Source organism: Loxodonta africana, chromosome 4, assembly GCF_030014295.1.
Source record: "Loxodonta africana isolate mLoxAfr1 chromosome 4, mLoxAfr1.hap2, whole genome shotgun sequence".
NCBI lineage: Eukaryota > Metazoa > Chordata > Mammalia > Proboscidea > Elephantidae > Loxodonta > Loxodonta africana.
This window is the reverse complement of record NC_087345.1, coordinates 193,664,341-193,682,820: the sequence shown is the minus strand read 5'-3', so window position 1 is coordinate 193,682,820 and position 18,480 is coordinate 193,664,341. Positions and strand designations below refer to the sequence as shown.

Sequence of the window (18,480 nt, the reverse complement as noted above, 5' to 3'; positions counted from 1 at the left end):
TAACCACAAACAACACTAACCCCGTAAGAACAAACAACACTAACCCCCTAACAACAAACAACCCTAACACCCTAACAACAAACAACACTAACCCCTTAGCAACAAACAACCCTAACCCCTAACATCAAACAACACTAACCCCCTAACCACGAACAACACTAACACCCTAACAACAAAAACCACTAAACCCCAACAAGAAAAAACCCTAAACCCCTAACAACAAACAACACTAACCCCCTAACAACACACAGCCCTAACCAGACAACAAACAACCCTAACCCACTAACAAAAAACAACACTAACCCCCTAACAAGAAACTACCCTAACCCCATAACAACAAACAACCCTAACCCCTAACAACAAACAACCCTAACCCCCTAACAACAAACAACCCTAACCAAACAACAAACAACCTTAACCGACTAACAACAAACAACACTAAACCCCTAACAAGAATCTACATTAAATCCGAGAGAACAAACAACCCTCACCCCCTAACAACCAACAACCGTAAACACCTAACAACAAACAACACTAACGCCCTGACAACAAACAACCCTAACCCCCTCACAACAAACAACCCTAACCCTCTAAACAACCAACAACACTAACACCCTAACAACAACCATCCCTAACCCCCTAACAACAAACAACACTAAGCCCCAACAACAACCATCACTAACCCTCTAACAACAACCCTAATCCCCTAACTACAAACAACACTAACCCACTAACAACAAACAAAACTAACCCCCTAAAAAACAACACAAACCCCAAACAACAAACAACTCTCACACCCTAACAACAAACAACACTAACCCCCTAACAAAAACACTAACCCCCAAAAACGGACAACACTAACACCCTAACAACAAACACTACTAAACCCCAACTTGAAACAACCCTAACCCCCTAACAACAAACAACACTAACCCCCTAACAACAAGCAACCCTAATCCCCTAACATCAAAGAACACTAACACCCTAACAATAAACAAGCCTAACCCCCTAACAACAAACAACACTAACCCCCAAACAACAAACAACCCTAACCCCTAAAAACCAAAAACACTAACTCCCTAACAGCAAACAACCCTATACCCCTAACATCAAACAACACTAACAACCTAACAACAAACAACACTAACACCCTAACAACAAAAGCCACGAAACCCCAACAAGAAACAACCCTAAACCCCTAAGAACAAACACTAACCCCCTAACAACAAACAACACTAAACCCCTAACAAGAAACTAACCTAACCCCGTAACAACAAACAACCCTAAACTCCTAACAACAAACAACCTTAAACCCCTAACAACATAAAACACTAAATCCCTAACAATAAACAATCCTAACACCCTAAGAACCAACAACACTCACCCCCAACCACAAACAACACTAACACGCTAATCACAAACAACACTAACCCCGTAAGAACAAACAACACTAAACCCCTAACAACAAACAACCCTAACACCCTAACAACAAACAACACTAACCCCTTAACAACAAACAACCCTAACCCCTAACATCAAACAACACTAACCCCGTAACAACAAACAACCCTAACCCCCAAACAACAAACAACCCTAACCCCCTAACAACAAACAATCCTATCCCCCTAACAACCAACAACACTAACCCCCTAACCACGAACAACACTAACACCTTAACAAGAAAAACCACTAAACCCCAACAAGAAAAAACTCTAAACCCCTAACAACAAACAACACTAACCCCCTAACAACACACAACCCTAAAAAGACAACAAACAACCCTAACCCACTAACAACAAACAACACTAACCCCCTAACAAGAAACTACCCTAACCCCATAACAACAAACAACCCTAACCCCTAACAACAAACAACCCTAACCCCCTAACAAGAAACAACCCTAACCAAACAACAAACAACCCTAACCGACTAACAACAAACAACACTAAACCCCTAACAAGAATCTACCTTAAATCCGAAAGAACAAACAACCCTAACCCCCTAACAACCAACAACCGTAAACACCTAACAGCAAACAACACTAACCCCCTGACAACAAACAACCATAACCCCCTCACAACAAACAACCCTAACCCCCTAAACAACCAACACTAACCCCCTAACCACCAACAACCCTAACCCTCTAAACAAAAAACAACACTAACACCCTAACAACAACCATCCCTAACCCCCTAACAACAAACAACACTAAGCCTCAACAACAACCATCACTAACCCTTTAACAACAACCCTAATCCCCTAACTACAAACAACCCTAACCCATTAACAACAAACAAAACTAACCCCCTAAAAACAACACAAACCCCAAACAACAAACAACTCTCACATCTTAACAACAAACAACACTAACCCCCTAACAACAACAACACTAACCCCCAAAAACGGACAACACTAACACCCTAACAACAAACACTACTAAACCCCAACTAGAAACAACCCTAACCCCCTAACAACAAACAACACTAATCCCCTAACAACAATAACACTAACCCCCAAAAACGGACAACACTAACACCCTAACAACAAACACTACTAAACCCCAACTAGAAACAACACTAACCCCCTAACAACAAACAAGCCTAACCCCCTAACAACAAGCAACACTAACCCCCAAACAACAAACAAACCTAACCACTAAAAACCAAAAACACTAACCCCCTAACAACAAAGAACCCTAAACCCCTAACATCAAACATCAGTAACCCCCTAACAACAAACAACACTAACACCCTAACAACAAACAACACTAACATCCTAACAACAAAAACCACTATACCCAAACAAGAAACAACCCTAAACCCCTAACAACAAACACTAACCCCCTAACAACAACAACACTAACCCCCAAAAACGGACAACACTGACACCCTAACAACAAACACTACTAAACCCCAACTAGAAACAACCCTAACCCCCTAACAACAAACAACACTAACCCCCTAACAACAAACAACCCTAATCCCCTAACATCAAAGAACACTAACACCCTAACAACAAACAAGCCTAACCCCCTAACAACAAACAACACTAAGCCCCAACAACAACCATCACTAACCCTCTAACAACAACCCTAATCCCCTAACTACAAACAACAATAACCCATTAACAACAAACAAAACTAACCCCCTGAAAAACAACACAAACCCCAAACAACAAACAACTCTCACACCCTAACAACAAACAACACTAACCCCCTAACAACAACAACACTAACCCCCAAAAACGGAAAACACTAACACCCTAACAACAAACACTACTAAACCCCAACTAGAAACAACCCTAAACCCCTAACAACAAACAACACTAACCCCCTAACAAGAAGCAACCCTAATCCCCTAACATCAAAGAAAACTAACACCCTAACAACAAACAAGCCTAACCCCGTAACAACAAACAACACTAACCCCCAAACAACAAACAACCCTAACCCCTAAAAACCAAAAACACTAACCCACTAACAACAAACAACCCTTACCCACTAACATCAAACAACACTAACCCCCTAACAACAAACAACTCTAACACCCTAACAACAAACAACACTAACACCCTAACAACAAAAGCCACGAAACCCCAACAAGAAACAACCCTAAACCCCTAACAACAAACACTAACCCCCTAACAACAAACAACACTAAACCCCTAACAAGAAACTAACCTAACCCCGTAACAACAAACAACCCTAACCTCCTAACAACAAACAACCTTAAACCCCTAACAACATAAAACCCTAAAACCCTAACAATAAACAATCCTAACCCCCTAAGAACCAACAACACTCACCCCCAACCACAAACAACACTAACACCCTAACCACAAACAACACTAACCCCGTAAGAACAAACAACACTAACCCCCTAACAACAAACAACCCTAACACCCTAACAACAAACAACACTAACCCCTTAGCAACAAACAACCCTAACCCCTAACATCAAAAAACACTAACCCCCTAACCACGAACAACACTAACACCCTAACAACAAAAACCACTAAACCCCAACAAGAAAAAACCCTAAACCCCTAACAACAAACAACACTAACCCCCTAACAACACACAACCCTAACCAGACAACAAACAACCCTAACCCACTAACAAAAAACAACACTAACCCCCTAACAAGAAACTACCCTAACCCCATAACAACAAACAACCCTAACCCCTAACAACAATCAACCCTAACCCCCTAACAACAAACAACCCTAACCAAACAACAAACAACCTGAACCGACTAACAACAAACAACACTAAACAACTAACAAGAATCTACATTAAATCCGAGAGAACAAACAACCCTAACCCCCTAACAACCAACAACCGTAAACACCTAACAACAAACAACACTAACGCCCTGACAACAAACAACCCTAACCCCCTCACAACAAACAACCCTAACCCTCTAAACAACCAACAACACTAACACCCTAACAACAACCATCCCTAACCCCCTAACAACAAACAACACTAAGCCCCAACAACAACCATTACTAACCCTCTAACAACAACCCTAATCCCCTAACTACAAACAACACTAACCCACTAACAACAAACAAAACTAACCCCCTAAAAAACAACACAAACCCCAAACAACAAACAACTCTCACACCCTAACAACAAACAACACTAACCCCCTAACAACAACACTAACCCCCAAAAACGGACAACACTAACACCCTAACAACAAACACTACTAAACCCCAACTTGAAACAACCCTAACCCCCTAACAACAAACAACACTAACCCCCTAACAACAAGCAACCCTAATCCCCAACATCAAAGAACACTAACACCCTAACAATAAACAAGCCTAACACCCTAACAACAAACAACACTAACCCCCAAACAACAAACAACCCTAACCCCTAAAAACCAAAAACACTAACTCCCTAACAGCAAACAACCCTAAACCCCTAACATCAAACAACACTAACCCCCTAACAACAAACAACACTAACACCCTAACAACAAAAGCCACGAAACCCCAACAAGAAACAACCTTAACCCCTAACAACAAACACTAACCCCCTAACAACAAACAACACTAAAACCCTAACAAGAAACTAACCTAACCCCGTAACAACAAACAACCCTAACCTCCTAACAACAAACAACCTTAATCCCCTAACAACATAAAACACTAATACCCTAACAATAAACAATCCTAACCCCCTAAGAACCAAGAACACTCACCCCCAACCACAAACAACACTAACACGCTAATCACAAACAACACTAACCTCGTAAGAACAAACAACACTAACCCCCTAACAACAAACCCTAACACCCTAACAACAAACAACACTAACCCCTTAACAACAAACAACCCTAACCCCGAACATCAAACAACACTAACCCCGTAACAACAAACAACCCTAACCACCAAACAACAAACAACCCTAACCCCCTAACAAGAAACAATCCTATCCCCCTAACAACCAACAACACTAACCCCCTAACCACGAACAACACTAACACCCTAACAAGAAAAACCACTAAACCCCAACAAGAAAAAACCCTAAACCCCTAACAACAAACAACACTAACCCCCTAACAACACACAACACTAACCAGACAACAAACAACCCTAACCCACTAACAACAAACAACACTAACCCCCTAACAAGAAACTACCCTAACCCCATAACAACAAACAACCCTAACCCCTAACAACAAACAACCCTAACCCCCTAACAACAAACAACCCTAACAAACAACAAACAACCCTAACCGACTAACAACAAACAACCTTAAACCCCTAACAACATAAAACCCTAAACCCCTAACAATAAACAATCCTAACCCCCTAAGAACCAACAACACTCACCCCCAACCACAAACAACACTAACCCCGTAAGAACAAACAACACTAACCCCCTAACAACAAACAACCCTAACACCCTAACAACAAACAACACTAACCCCCTAACAACAAACAACCCTAACCCCTAATATCAAACAACACTAACCCCGTAACAACAAACAACCCTAACCCCCAAACAACAAACAACCCTAACCCCCTAACAACAAACAATCCTATCCCCCTAACAACCAACAACACTAACCCCCTAACCACGAACAACACTAACACCCTAACAACAAAAACCACTAAACCCCAACAAGAAACAACCCTAAACCCCTAACAACAAACAACACTAACCCCCTATCAAAACACAACCCTAACCAGACAACAAACAAGCCTAACCCAATAACAACAAACAACAATAACACCCTAACAAGAAACTACCCTAACCCCATAACAACAAACAACCCTAACCCCTAACAACAAACAACCCTAACCCCCTAACAACAAACAACCCTAACCAAACAACAAACAACCCTAATCGACTAACAACAAACAACACTAAACCCCTAACAAGAATCTACCTTAAATGCGAAAGAACAAACAACCCTAACCCCCTAACAACCAACAACCGTAAACACCTAACAACAAACAACACTAACCCCCTAACAACAAACAACCCTAACCCCCTAACAACAAACAACCCTAACCCCCTAAACAACCAACAACACTAACCCCCTAACCGCCAACACCACTAAACCAGTAAAAACCAAAAAAATACTAACCCCCTAACAACAACCAACACTTATCCCCTAAAAACAAACAACACTAACCCCCTAACAACAAACAACCCTAACCCCCTAACAACAAACAACCCTAACCCCCTAAACAACCAACAACACTAACCCCCTAACCACCAACACCACTAACCCAGTAAAAAGCAAAAAAATACTAACTCATTAACAACAACCAACACTTATCCCCTAAAAACAAACAACACTAACCCCCAACAAGAAAGAACCCAAATCCTCTAACAACAAACAACTCTAACCCCCTAACAACAAACAACTCTGAACCCCTAACAACAAACACCACTAACCCACTAACAACAATCAACACTAACCCCCTAACAAGAAACTACCCTAACCCCGTAACAACAAACAACCCTAACCCTTAACAACAAAGAACCCTAACCCCCTAACAACAAACAACCCTAACCCCCTAACAACCAACAACTCTAAACCCCTAACAACAAGCAACACTAACCCCCTAACAAAAAACAACCCTATCGCCCTAAAAACAAACAACCCTAACCCTCTAAACAACCAACAACACTAACACCCTACTAACAACCATCTCTAACCCCCTAACAACAAACAACACTAAGCCCCAACAACAACCATCACTAACCCTCTAAAAACAACCCTAATCCCCTAACTACAAACAACACTAACCCACTAACAACAAACAAAACTAACTCCCTAAAAAACAACACAAACCCCAAACAACAAACAACTCTCACACCCTAACAACAAACAACACTAACCCCCTAACAACAACAACACTAACCCCCAAAAACGGACAACACTAACACCCTAACAACAAACACTACTAAACCCCAACTAGAAACAACCCTAACCCCCTACCAACAAACAACACTAACCCCCTAACAACAAACAACCCTAATACCCTAACATCAAAGAACACTAACACCCTAACAACAAACAAGCCTAACCCCCTAACAACAAACAACACTAACCCCCAAACAACAAACAACCCTAACCCCTAAAAACCAAAAACACTAACCCACTAACAACAAACAACCCTTACCCACTAACAACAAACAACCCTAACCCCTAACAACAAACAACCCTAACCCCCTAACAACAAACAACCCTAACCAAACAACAAACAACCCTAACCGACTAACAACAAACAACACTAAACCCCTAAAAAGAATCTACCTTAAATCCGAAAGAAAAAACAACCCTAACCCCCTAACAACCAACAACCGTAAACACCTAACAACAAACAACACTAACCCCCAACAACAAACAACTCTAACCCCCTAACAACAAACAACCCTAACCCCCTAAACAAACAACAACACTAAACCCCTAACCACCAACACCACTAACCCAGTAAAAACCAAAAAAATACTAACCCCCTAACAACAACCAACACTTATCCCCTAAAAACAAACAACACTAACCCCCAACAAGAAAGAACCCAAATCCTCTAACAACAAACAACTCTAACCCCCTAACAACAAACAACTCTGAACCCCTAACAACCAACAACTGTAAACCCCTAACAACAAGCAACACTAACCCCCTAACAACAAACAACCCTATCCCCCTAACAGCAAACAACCCTAACCCTCTAAACAACCAACAACACTAACACCCTAACAACAACCATCCCTAACCCCCTAACAACAAACAACACTAAGCCCCAAAAACAACCAACACTAATCCTCTAACAACAACCCTAATCCCCTAACAACAAACAACACTAACCCCCAAACAACAAAAAACCCTAACCCCTAAAAACCAAAAACACTAACCCACTAACAACAAACAACCCTTACCCACTAACAACAAACAACCTTAACACCCTAACAACAAACAACACTAACCCCCTAACAAGAAACTACCCTAACCCCGTAACAACAAACAACCCTAACCCCTAACAACAAACAACCCTAACCCCCTAACAACAAACAACCCTAACCAAACAACAAACATCCCTAACCGACTAACAACAAACAACACTAAACCCCTAACAAGAATCTACCTTAAATGCGAAAGAAAAAACAACCCTAACCCCCTAACAACCAACAACCGTAAGCACCTAACAACAAACAACACTAACCCCCAACAACAAACAACCCTAACCCCGTAACAACAAACAACACTAAGCCCCAACAACAACCATCACTAACCCTCTAACAACAACCCTAATCCCCTAACTACAAACAACACTAACCCACTAACAAGAAACAAAACTAACCCCCTAAAAAACAACACAAACCCCAAACAACAAACAACTCTCACACCCTAACAACAAACAACACTAACCCCCTAACAACAACAACACTAACCCCCAAAAACGGACAACACTAACACCCTAACAACAAACACTACTAAACCCCAACTAGAAACAACCCTAACCCTCAACAACAAACAACACTAACCCCCTAACAACAAACAACCCTAATAACCTAACATCAAAGAACACTAACACCCTAACAACAAACAAGCCTAACCCCCTAACAACAAACAACACTAACCCCCAAACAACAAACAACCCTAACGCCTAAAAACCAAAAACACTAACCCACTAACAACAAACAACCTTTACCCACTAACAACAAACAACCCTAACACCCTAACAACAAACAACACTAACCCCCTATCAGGAAACTACCCTAACCCCGTAACAACAAACAACCCTAACCCCTAACAACAAACAACCCTAACCAAACAACAAACAACCCTAACCGACTAACAACAAACAACACTAAACCCCTAACAAGAATCTACCTTAAATGCAAAAGAAAAAACAACCCTAACCCCCTAACAACCAACAACCGTAAACACCTAACAACAAACAACACTAACGCCCAACAACAAACAACCCTAACCCCCTAACAACAAACAACCCTAACCCCCTAAACAACCAACAACACTAACCCCCTAACCACCAACACCACTAACCCAGTAAAAACCAAAAAAAACTAACCCCCTAACAACAACCAACACTTATCCCCTAAAAACAAACAACACTAACCCCCAACAAGAAAGAACCCAAATCCTCTAACAACAAACAACTCTAACCCCCTAACAACAAACAACTCTGAACCCCTAACAACAAACACCACTAACCCACTAACAACAATCAACACTAAACCCCTAACAAGAAACTACCCTAACCCCGTAACAACAAACCACCCTAACCCTTAACAACAAAGAACCCTAACCCCCTAACAACAAACAACCCTAACCCCCTAACAACCAACAACTCTAAACCCCTAACAACAAGCAACACTAACCCCCTAACAACAAACAACCCTATCCCCCTAGCAGCAAACAACCCTAACCCTCTAAACAACCAACAACACTAACACCCTAACAACAACCATCCCTAACCCCCTAACAACAAACAACACTAAGCCCCAACAACAAACAACACTAATCCTCTAACAACAACCCTAATCCCCTAACTACAAACAACACTAACCCATTAACAACAAACAAAACTAACCCCCTAAAAAACAACACAAACCCCAAACAACAAACAACTCTCACACCCTAACAACAAACAACACTAACCCCCTAACAACAACAACACTAACCCCCCAAAACGGACAACACTAACACCCTAACAACAAACACTACTAAACCCCAACTAGAAACAACCCTAACCCCCTAACAACAAACAACACTAACCCCCTAACAACAAGCAACCCTAATCCCCTAACATCAAAGAACACTAACACCCTAACAACAAACAAGCCTAACCCACTAACAACAAATAACACTAACCCCCAAACAACAAACAACCCTAACCCCTAAAAACCAAAAACACTAACTCCCTAACAACAAACAACCCTAAACCACTAACATCAAACAACACTAACCCCCTAACAACAATCAACACTAACAGCCTAACAACAAACAACACTAACACCCTAACAACAAAAGCCACGAAACCCCAACAAGAAACAACCCTAAACCCCTAACAACAAACACTAACCCTCTAACAACAAACAACACTAAACCCCTAACAAGAAACTAACCTAACCCCGTAACAACAAACAACCCTAACCTCCTAACAACAAACAACCTTAAACCCCTAACAACATAAAACCCTAAAACCCTAACAATAAACAATCCTAACCCCCTAAGAACCAACAACACTCACCCCCAACCACAAACAACACTGACACCCTAACCACAAACAACACTAACCCCGTAAGAACAAACAACACTAACCCCCAACAACAAACAGCCCTAACACCCTAACAAACAACACTAACCCCTTAACAACAAACAACCCTAACCCCTAACATCAAACAACACTAACCCCGTAACAACAAACAACCCTAACCCCCAAACAACAAACAACCCTAACCCCCTAACAACAAACAATCCTATCCCCCTAACAACCAACAACACTAACCCCCTAACCACGAACAACACTAACACCCTAACAACAAAAACCACTAAACCCCAACAAGAAAAAAACCTAAACCCCTAACAACAAACAACACTAACCCACTAACAACACACAACTCTAACCAGACAACAAACAACCCTAACCCACTAACAACAAACAACACTAACCCCCTAACCACCAACAACCCTAACCCTCTAAACAACCAACAACACTAATACCCTAACAACAACCATCCCTAACCCCCTAACAACAATCAACATTAAGCCCCAACAACAACCATCAGTAACCCTCTAACAACAACCCTAATCCCCTAACTACAAACAACACTAACCCACTAACAACAAACAAAACTAACCCCCTAAAAAACAACACAAACCCCAAACAACAAACAACTCTCACACCCTAACAACAAACAACACTAACCCCTAACAACAACAACACTAACCCCCAAAAACGGACAACACTAACACCCTAACAACAGACACTACTAAACCCCAACTAGAAACAACCCTAACCCCCAACAACAAACAACACTAACCCCCTAACAACAAACAACCCTAACCCCCTAACAACAAACAACCCAAACCAAACAACAAACAACCCTAACCGACTATCAACGAACAACACTAAACCCCTAACAAGAATCTACCTTAAATGCGAAAGAAAAAACAACCCTAACCGCCTAACAACCAACAACCGTAAACACCTAACAACAAACAACACTAACCCCCAACAAAAAACAACCCTAACCCCCTCACAACAAACAACCCTAACGCCCTAACAACAAACAACCCTAACCCCCTAAACAACCAACAACACTAACCCCCTAACCACCAACACCACTAACCCAGTAAAAACCAAAAAAATACTAACCCCCTAACAACAACCAACACTTATCCCCTAAAAACAAACAACACTAACCCCCAACAAGAAAGAACCCAAATCCTCTAACAACAAACAACTCTAACCCAAAACAACAAACAACTCTGAACCCCTAACAACAAACACCACTAACCCACTAACAACAATCAACACTAACCCCCTAACAAGAAACTACCCTAACCCCGTAACAACAAACAACCCTAACCCTTAACAACAAAGAACCCTAACCCCCTAACAACAAACAACCCTAACCCCCTAAACAACGAACAACACTAACTCCCTAACAACAAACAACATTAACCCCCAACAACAAACAACCCTAAACCCCTAACATCAAACAACACTAACCCCCTAACAACAAACAACACTAACACCCTAACAACAAACAACACTAACACCCTAACAACAAAAACCACTAAACCCCAACAAGAAACAACCCTAAACCCCTAACAACAAACACTAACCGCCTAACAACAAACAACACTGAACCACTAACAACAAACAATCCTAACCCCCTAACAACCAACAACATTCACCCCCTAACCACAAAAAACACTAAAACCCTAACCACAAACAACACTAACCCCGTAAGAACAAACAACACTAACCCCCTAACAACAAACAACACTAACACCCTAACAACAAAAACCACTAAAGCCCAACAAGAAACAACCCTAAACCCCTAAATACAAGCAACACTAACCCCCTAACCATAAACAACACTAACACCCTAACAACAAAAACCACTAAACTTCAACAAGAAACAACCCGAAACCCCTAAATAGAAACAACACTAACCACCTAACAACAACCCTAACCCCCTAACAACAAACAACCCTAACCCCCAACAACAAACTACTCTAACCCACTAACAAAGAACAACCCTAAGCCTCTAACAACAAAGAACCCTAACTCTCTAACAAGAAACAACACTAACCCCCTAACAACAAAAAACACTAACCCCCTAACAACAATCCTAACAACCTAACAACAAACAACACTAACCCCCTAAAAATAAACTACCCTAAACCCTTAACAACAAACAACCCTAACCAAACAACAAACAACCCTAACCGACTAACAACAAACAACACTAAACCCCTAACAAGAATCTACCTTAAACCCGAAACAACAAACAACACTAACCCCCTAACAACAAACAACCCTAACCCCCTCACAACAAACAACTCTAACCCCCTAAACAACCAACAACACTAACCCCCTAACCACCAACACCAGTAACCCCGTAAAAACATAAAACACTAACCCCCTAAGAACAACCAGTACTTAGCCCCTGAAAACAAACAACACTAACCCCTAACAAGAAACAACCCAAATCCTCTAACAAGAAACAACTCTAACCCCCTAACGAAAAATAACTCTGAACCCCTAACAACAAACACCACTAACCCACTAACAACAATCAACACTAACCCCCTAACAACAAAAACCACTAAACCCCAACAAGAAACAACACTAAACCCCTAACAACAAACACTAACCCCCTAACAACAAACAACACTAAACCCCTAACAAGAAACTAACCTAACCCCGTAACAACAAACAACCCTAACCTCCTAAAAACAAACAACCTTAAACCCCTAACAACATAAAACCCTAAAACCCTAACAATAAACAATCCTAACCCCCTAAGAACCAACAACACTCACCCCCAACCACAAACAACACTAACACCCTAACCACAAACAACACTAACCCCGTAAGAACAAACAACACTAACCCCCTAACAACAAACAACCCTAACACCCTAACAACAAACAACACTAACCCCCAACAAGAAAGAACCCAAAACCTCTAACAACAAAAAACTCTAACCCCCTAACAACAAACAACTCTGAACCCCTAACAACAAACACCACTAACCCACTAACAACAATCAACACTAACCCCCTAACAAGAAACTACCCTAACCCCGTAACAACAAACAACCCCAACCCGTAACAACAAAGAACCCTAACCCCCTAACAACAAACAACCCTAACCCTTAACAACAAAGAACCCTAACCCCCTAACAACAAACAACCCTAACACCCTAACAACCAACAACCGTAAACACCTAACAAGCAACACTACCCCCTAACAACAAACAACCCTAACCCCCTAACAACAAACAACCCTAACCCCCTAAACAACGAACAACACTAACTCCCTAACCACCAACACCACTAACCCAGTAAAAACAAAAAAAACTAACCCCCTAAAAACAACTAATATTTATCCCCTAAAAACAAACAACACTTACCTGCAACAAGAAAGAACCCAAATCCTCTAACAACAAACAACTCTAACCCCCTAACAACAAAAAACTCTGAACCCCTAAAAACAAACAACACTAAACCACTAACAACAAACAACCCTAAACCCCTAACAACAAACCCTTACCCCCTAACAAACAACAACACTAACCCCCTAACCAAAAACACTAACACCCTAACAACAAAACCCACTAAACCCCAACAAGAAACAACCTTAAACACCTAACAACAAACAATACTAAACCCCTAACAACAAACAACACTAACACCCTAACAACAACCATCCCTAACCCCCTAGCAACAAACAACCCTAACCAAACAACAAACAACCCTAATCGACTAACAACAAACAACACTAACCCCCTAACAAAAAACAACCCTAACCCCCTAACAACAAACAACCCTAACCCCCAACAACAAACAATCCTATCCCCCTAACAACCAACAACACTAACCCCCTAACCACAAACAACACTAACACCCTAACAACAAAACAACTAAACCCCAACAAGAAACAACCCTAAACCCCTAACAATAAACAACACTAACCCCCTAACAACACACAACCCTAACCAGACAACAAACAACCCTAACCCACTAACAACAAACAACACTAACCCCCTAACAAGAAACTACCCTAGCCCCGTAACAACAAACAACCCTAACCCCTAACAACAAACAACCCTAACCCCCTAAACAACCAAAAACACTAACCCCCTAACCACCAACACCACTAACCAAGTAAAAACCAAAAAATACTAACCCCCTAACAACAGCCAACACTTATCCCCTAAAAACAAACAACACTAACCCCCAACAAGAAAGAACTCAAATCCTCTAACAACAAACAACTCTAACCCCCTAACAACAAACAACTCTGAACCCCTAACAACAAACACCACTAACCCACTAACAACAATCAACACTAACCCCCTAACAAGAAACCACCCTAACCCCGTAACAACAAACAACCCTAACCCTTAACAACAAAGAACCCTAACCCCCTAACAACAAACAACCCTAACCAAACAACAAACAACCCTAACCGACTAACAAACAACACTAAACCCATAAAAGGAATCTACCTTAAATGCGAAAGAAAAAACAACCCTAACCCCCTAACAACCAACAACCGTAAACACCTAACAACAAACAACACTAACCCCCAACAACAAACAACCCTAACCCCCTAACAACAAACAACCCTTACCCCCTAAACAACCAACAACACTAACCCCCTAACCACCAACACCACTAACCCAGTAAAAACCAAAAAAATACTAACCCCCTAACAACAACCAACACTTATCCCCTAAAAACAAACAACACTAACCCCCAACAAGAAAGAACCCAAATCCTCTAACAACCAACAACTCTAACCCCCTAACAACAAACAACTCTGAACCCCTAACAACAAACACCACTAACCCACTAACAACAATCAACACTAACCCCCTAACAAGAAACTACCCTAACCCCCTAACAACCAACAACTGTAAACCCCTAACAACAAGCAACACTAACCCCCTAACAACAAACAACCCTATCCCCTAACAGCAAACAACCCTAACCCTCTAAACAACCAACAACACTAACACCCTAACAACAACCATCCCTAACCCCCAACAACAAACAACACTAAGCCCCAACAACAACCAACACTAATCCTCTAACAACAACCCTAATCCCCTAACTACAAACAACACTAACCCACTGACAACAAACAAAACTAACCCCCTAAAAAACAACACAAACCCCAAACAACAAACAACTCTCACACCCTAACAACAAAAAACACTAACCCCCTAACAACAACAACACTGACCCCCAAAAACGGACAACACTAACACCCTAACAACAAACACTACTAAACCCCAACTAGAAACAACCCTAACCCCCTAACAACAAACAACACTAACCCCCTAACAACAAGCAACCCTAATCCCCTAACATCAAAGAACACTAACACCCTAACAACAAACAAGCCTAACCCCCTAACAACAAACAACACTAACCCCCAAACAACAAACAACCCTAACCCCTAAAAACCAGAAACACTAACTCCCTAACAACAAACAACTCTAAACCCCTAACATCAAACAACACTAACCCCCTAACTACAAACAACACTAACACCCTAACAACAAACAACAGTAACACCCTAACAACAAAAGCCACGAAACCCCAACAAGAAACAACCCTAAACCCCTAACAACAAACACTAACGCCCTAACAACAAACAACACTAAACCCCTAACAAGAAACTACCCTAGCCCCGTAACAACAAACAACCCTAACCCCTAACAACAAACAACCCTAACCCCCTAAACAACCAACAACACTAACCCCCTAACCACCAACACCACTAACAAAGTAAAAACCAAAAAATACTAACCCCCTAACAACAGCCAACACTTATCCCCTAAAAACAAACAACACTAACCCCCAACAAGAAAGAACTCAAATCCTCTAACAACAAACAACTCTAACCCCCTAACAACAAACAACTCTGAACCCCTAACAACAAACTCCACTAACCCACTAACAACAATCAACACTAACCCCCTAACAAGAAACCACCCTAACCCCGTAACAACAAACAACCCTAACCCTTAACAACAAAGAACCCTAACCCCCTAACAACAAACAACCCTAACCCCCAACAACCAACAACTGTAAAACCCTAACAACAAACAACCCTAACCCTCTAAACAACCAACAACACTAACACCCTAACAACAACCATCCCTAACCCCCAACAACAAACAACACTAAGCCCCAACAACAACCAACACTAACCCTCTAACAACAACCCTAATCCCCTAACTACAGACAACACTAACCCACTAACAACAAACAAAACTAACCCCCTAAAAAACAACACAAACCCCAAACAACAAACAACTCTCACACCCTAACAACAAACAACACTAACCCCCTAACAACAACAACACTAACCCCCAAAAACGGACAACACTAACACCCTAACAACAAACACTACTAAACCCCAACTAGAAACAACCCTAACCCCCTAACAACAAACAACACTAACCCCCTAACAACAAACAACCCTAATCCCCTAACATCAAAGAACACTAACACCCTAACAACAAACAAGCCTAACCCCCTAACAACAAACAACACTAACCCCCAAACAACAAACAACCCTAACCCCTAAAAACCAAAAACACGAACCCACTAAGAATAAACAACCCTTACCCACTAACAAAAAAAAACCCAAACACCTAACAACAAACAACACTAACCCCCTAACAAGAAACTACCCTAACCCCGTAACAACAAACAACCCTAACCCCTAACAACAAACAACCCTAACCCCCTAACAACAAACAACCCTAACCAAACAACAAACAACCCTAACCTCCTAACAACAAACAACCTTAAACCCCTAACAACATAAAACCCTAAACCCCTAACAATAAACAATCCTAACCCCCTAAGAACGAACAACACTCACCCCCAACGACAAACAACACTAATACCCTAACCACAAACAAAACTAACCCCGTAAGAACAAACAACTCTGAACCCCTAACAACAAACACCACTAACCCACTAACAACAATCAACCCTAACCCCTTAACAACAAACAACCCTAACCAAACAACAAACAACCCTAACCGACTAACAACAAACAACACTAAACCCATAAAAGGAATCTACCTTAAATGCGAAAGAAAAAACAACCCTAACCCCCTAACAACCAACAACCGTAAACACCTAACAACAAACAACACTAACCCCCAACAACAAACAACCCTAACCCCCTAACAACAAACAACCCTTACCCCCTAAACAACCAACAACACTAACCCCCTAACCACCAACACCACTAACCCAGTAAAAACCAAAAAAATACTAACCCCCTAACAACAACCAACACTTATCCCCTAAAAACAAACAACACTAACCCCCAACAAGAAAGAACCCAAATCCTCTAACAACCAACAACTCTAACCCCCTAACAACAAACAACTCTGAACCCCTAACAACAAACACCACTAACCCACTAACAACAATCAACACTAACCCCCTAACAAGAAACTACCCTAACCCCGTAACAACAAACAACCCTAACCCTTAACAACAAAGAACCCTAACCCCCTAACAACAAACAACCCTAACCCCCTAACAACCAACAACTCTAAACCCCTAACAACAAGCAACACTAACCCCCTAACAACAAACAACCCTATCCCCCAACAGCAAAAAACCCTAACCCTCTAAACAACCAACAACACTAACAACCTAACAACAACCATCCCTAACCCCCAACAACAAACAACACTAAGCCCCA

At 41.3% G+C, this 18,480-nt stretch overlaps 1 long non-coding RNA gene across 1 annotated transcript in view; it reads right to left on the bottom strand.

Annotated features, from left to right (window-relative positions):
• Nucleotides 1–225: 225 nt before the first annotated feature.
• The window catches only part of LOC135231287 (uncharacterized), a 32,416-nt gene continuing 14,161 nt past the window's right edge, over nt 226–18,480 (bottom strand). The window contains exon 2 of the long non-coding RNA XR_010321986.1: nt 226–18,480. This exon is cut by the window's right edge and continues 12,431 nt beyond it. This is a non-coding gene — a long non-coding RNA (uncharacterized LOC135231287).